Here is a 5,457-nt window from a genome sequence, read left to right as displayed (position 1 = left end):
AGCAGTGGATAACAGAGTCAGACAGTGCCTTAGAGATGCTTTGGCACAACCATGTTAGTTTATAGATGAAAACCATATGTGAATGTTGTTGAATTTTTAATATTACTTGTAGATTTTAAATTTGAGCTGTAATAAGAGAAAACAATTTTGCATAGAAGAAACTATAACATTTGCCTTTAAATAGTGTTGATGCAAATCGCTAAGAAAACTGCATTAACTGCAGAGCTTTACTTTTCTATGTTGTTGTTAAGTGCCGTAAAGTCATTTCCAATCCATTGTGACCCTGCATAGAGTTTCCAAGGAGCAGCTGGTGAGCTTGAGCCGCCGACCTTGCGGTTCAAGTCAACTTTGCAGTCTGAGGCATTAACCTACAGCACCACACAAGGACTCTCAGATAATTTGTTTTTCTATTATATTTGGGCTAGCTTATTTATTTTAGACTTAAGTAAAGGGCTCAGGCTATGCTCCCCATTATATTTGAAACTGGCTTAGAACCTTTCATAGACTAGAAGCTGATGTCCAATTTCCTCCTGTACAATATCCTGATGGCAAGCAGTCAAAAGCCCAGTGAATTGGAAAGCTTTGAAAGGATATCTGAGATGTTTGTTCATTTACTCAAGACTATTCTGTGGGGCACAATGCAATCAACTGAATGTGTGGTTTCTGAGGAGCTAAGAAACTGAGATGTTGTACTTTATAGTAATAATGTACAGTACATTAACCACCTAGGTTCCTGTGTGTGGCATTGTTTCCTTTTCAGTAGTCAAAATAAAGTATCCTTAAGTTCCGCTTAATGTGGATTTGGTATTTTTGTAAATGTGTACTCAGAGCTTTTCCAAATGGTCCCCCTGTTCCATCAGTCCACTGATGGACTTCACTCTGTAACACAGCAGAAAAACCCTCCTTATAGATGGCCCCATTAGCATGCTTGACTGCTCATTGACTGTATTGGAGACTGCACTTTATTTACAGATAATGGGTATGTACACGGAATGAAGCAATCATTGGGAATATATATTATACTACCCTGGAATTCGGCCATGTGCTTTTCTACCAGAATATGAGTACTTTAACTCAAATCAAATTTAAACTTTTCTTCAAGATATATTTCATTACTAAATTACTAATTACAAAAAAGGAGGGACCATTGTATCATTAATTATAAGTCATTTGAGTCCTCTTGATTTCACAGGACACCTCGGAATAGAAAAATAATAATAATGTATCATTGATATCTGTAAATTTCAGAGGGCTCTAAAAGTACTCCATAATGCTCCTAAAAAAGACAGAAACTACACAAGAAAGACCTATCCTTGTTCTAGTTTAACTTAACACTGAGAGTCTTTTCTGGACCCTTAACGTAAACGATCTTTTGTCTTATAGATCCCATTCACAGAGAGACAACGGACATGAGTGGTCGAAGAGCGGCTCATCAGGTAAGACTTTCAGTATTACTTTGTGCCTTCAGAACCTTAGAAATCATAGTGTAAACTCTGGTTTCATAAAAAATAACACTTAACCTTTGACAAGAATATTTTCCCCCCAACACATTGCTAGGAATATAAAAGAACACACTTTTCTCAGTGGCAGTGGCCCACAAAGGTAGTGATTAAAAAAGAGAAGTTAGGGAAAGGGAACATTTTAAAATTTGGGGAGGAGCAATTATAGAAGACTATGTGCAGTTTTGAAAATCTGCAAATTGATTCAGGTCCCATAAGTTTATATCCATAATCATTATACTGAAAATGCAGAATTAATGAGCCAGTATAGTAAATGAGAGTGCAAATGTGAAGTGGATCTTTGATATATGTGATGCTGAAAAGATATTCTTCTCCAACACCATAACTCAAAAGCATCAGTTCTTCTACGGTCTTCCTTATTCACTCTCCTGCTTTCCCATGTATATGAGGTTATTGAAAATACCATGGCTTGGGTCAGGTGCACTTTAGTACTCAAGCTGACATCTTTGCTACTTAATACTTTATAAAGGTCTTGTGCAGCAGATTTGCTTAATGCAATATGCCATTTGATTTCTTGACTGCTCCTTCCATGAGTATTAATAGTTGATCCAAGAAGAATGAAGTCCTTGACAAATTTAATCTTTACTCCATTGATAAGAATGTTGTTTATGGGTCCACTGGTGAGGATTTTTATTTTCTTTACATTGAGATGCAATCCATACCGAAAGCTGTGCTCTTTGATCTTTATCAGTAAGTATTTTAAGTCCTCTTCACTTCCAACAAGCAAGGTTGTATCATCTGCATATCGCAAATTGTCAACAAGTATTCTTCCAATCCAGATGCCACGTTTTTATTCATATAATCCAGCTTCTTGGATTATTTGCCCAGCATAGAGATTAAATAAGTATGGTGAAGGAATATAACCGTGATGTACACCTTTCTTAACTTTATTTCATTTTTTTAAAGTTTTATTGTGAATTATGTGAGTTTACATGGGAGAACATCAGTTTTACATTCATTTTATCATATGTTAACAATCCCCTCCACGCATCACCAATCAACGAAAGAGCACATCCTATAAGCCTGCTTCCTCCGCCCCCACCCTCCCCCGGGTGGTCAGCACACAGCCCCTCTCCCTCCCTGGGTCCTGAGTCCCCAGCTGCTCCATCTCTCCATATCATCATCTCTGCCTCCATCTCAGGGATCACTGCCTCTCTGGGTAGGGTTCTGTTCTTCGCTCTTCTCCCTTCATGGTTCCAGGGACCTCCGCTCCTAGCCTGCAAAGTGAATCACTTCTCTCCTTGCCACAATTGTCTACTTTTACATTTACAACCTTCACAATTAGTCCTGGTAACAATTATGTGATGTTATCACAAGAGATCTATCGGCATTTCCTTTTATCAGTCCGGCCTAGACAGATTGGATACTACTCAGTGGAGATTCTACCTTCCTCCACGCCCTCTGGATCTAGGTTCCCTCTTGAGAGCTTGTAAATCAGTCACTTCTTGCCTTTGTAGCACCCCCCATTTTGGATAGCCAATATCCAAGTTGCCCATCCCTATCTACTCTGTGTATGGAGGGGGTGGGAATGATCCCTGCTGCAAAGATTTGTTCCCTCTTTTGAGCTACTGCATCCATAGGTGTAGGTCTAGTTCATCAAATTGTATCAGATTACTCTTTTTTTTCTCTTCTTTCTTCTTCTAGTTGTGCTCTGATCACCCAGTCATTGAGGCTAGGTCAAATGGGTATTATCTGCAATTGTGGGTGCTCTTTTGGATATGCCCTCTCTTCTTATCCACTGGACACTTCACCCTCCACTCCAGTCCTCCATGGCTATGTCACTGACTCTAGGCCCAAGAGTCCCCAGGTCTTGCTACACTGCTGGCCAACCAGGTCTCCACCTGGGTTCACAGGAGTCTATTGACCATTGTAGGGCTTAGCTCGCAGCCTCATAGCTGTTTTCCCCTCTTTTCCCCTTGTTAGTGGTGAACGTGGTCAACCATCAGAGTGTGTATTCCCATGGAGTCTTAGTCTTGGAAGGGGTTTACACTGAGGGGCCCGACCGCTTGCCTTGATGTCTCCTGGGCGGGCAACTTGCTTGTTCTTGTAGTAATTGGTCGGTCTACCTCTATTGTTTCATGTTTTTTCTGTCAGTCTTTCTTTCAAGAGGTATCTTCTGTTTTTTTAGCCACTCCAGGCTGGTCTGCTAGTCCTTTCAAGTGGAAAATTCCCATCTCTGAAGATCTGGATGTGGTTCAGGCCTCCACCTATAGTCTTATGAAATGCAGAGGCTTCGCAGGCAGCCTCCTTCCCTGGGCATGTTGTATCCCCATTTTAGGTATTCCAATTAGTTATAGGCAGAAGACGGACTTAAAAGCTTTCTGTGGTGATATTTCTGACTTTTCCTTTCTCTCCCCTTCCAGTGTCTATTCCATAATGTAATGCAAGGAATACCAAGATTCAGTAGACAGCCACGCTTCTTAACATTATTTTCCTTTTCCCTATTCCAACCATGTCTCAATCCTTGTACCCTCGAGCCCTGTTGTTCCAAGTTTGTGTATACATTTTTATTTACCTCTGTCCCATTTAGCCCATGCAAAACTACCTACTTGTTCTCCCCTTCGCTTTGTTTTTCCATTCACCTCTCCCTATTTGTGTATTGCCCCTCTCCCCAGCACCCTAACTATCCTTTGCTTTATCTATTCCCTGCCCTGAACTCTATCTTTCCATCCCTCCATTCACCCCACCCCCAACATCCCAGCAATCAGCAAAGAATCCCACCCCCCCTTTAGCATTGGTTCTTTTTCTTAGTCTTTTACTGTAGTGGTCCTATGACGTATTTCTCTTTTAGTGACTGATTAATTTCTCTCAACATAATGCTGGTAGCGTAGTGGTTATGAATCAGGCTGTTAACCTCAAGGTCAGCAGTTTGAAACTACCAGCGGTTCCGCGGGAGAAACATGAGGTGTTCTGCTTCATAAAGATTTACAGCCTCGGAAACCCTGTGCAGGGTCACTATGAGTCGGAACCGACTCCACAGTACTCAACAACAACAACAACAACAATTTCTCTCAACATAATGCCCTCAAGGTTCATCCTTGTTAACTGATGGTTTGCAGCTTCCTTGTTATTCTTCAAGGTAGCATAATATTCCATTGTGTGTATGTACCACAGTTTGTTTATCCATTCATTGATGGGCACTTTGGGTGTCTCCATCTCTTTGCTATTGTAAATAGTGCTGCTATGAACATTGGTGTACATATATCTTCTCGTGTTGTGGCTTGTAATTTTTGTGGGTAAATACCAAGTAGAGGAATTGCTGGATCATATGGTATTTCTATTTTCAACCTTCTGAGGAAGTCCCATATTGCTTTCCAGAGAGGGTGGACCATTTTGCAGTCCCACCAGCAGTGCAGAAGTGTTTCAGTCTTGACACATCCCCGCCAGCATTTATTGTCCTCAAGTTTTTTGATCTTAGCTATTATTGTTGCTGTAAGATGATATCTCATTGTTTTTTTGATTTGATCTTTCTAATGGCTAGTGATCGTTAACATTTCTTCATATGTTTGTTGGCTGCCTGGATCTCCTCCTTGATGAAGTGTCTGTTCATGTCCTGTGCCCATTTCTTGATTGGGTTATTTATTTTTGTAGATGTGTAGCATTTTCCTATATATTTTATAAATGAGTTCCTTATCTGATATGTCGTTGCAAAATATTTTTTCCCAGTCTGTGGGTTCCCTTTTTACGCTTTTGGTGAAGTCTTTTGATGCACACAAGTTTTTAATTTTCAGTATATCCCACTCATCTATTTTGTCTATTTTTGTATGTGTGCTTTTCAAAATGTGTTGTAGTCTGAATTAGTGCCCTCACATTTATCCTTATTTTTTCATTCATGATCTTCATAATTTTGGGATTCACATTTAGATCTGTAATCCATGTGGAGTTCATTTTTGTATAGGGAGTGAGGCAAAGGTCTTGTTTCAGTCTTTTACATATC

This window comes from Chrysochloris asiatica, unplaced genomic scaffold (genome assembly GCF_000296735.1).
Source record: "Chrysochloris asiatica unplaced genomic scaffold, ChrAsi1.0 scaffold00151, whole genome shotgun sequence".
Taxonomy (NCBI): domain Eukaryota; kingdom Metazoa; phylum Chordata; class Mammalia; order Afrosoricida; family Chrysochloridae; genus Chrysochloris; species Chrysochloris asiatica.
This window is presented reverse-complemented; position numbering follows the sequence as displayed.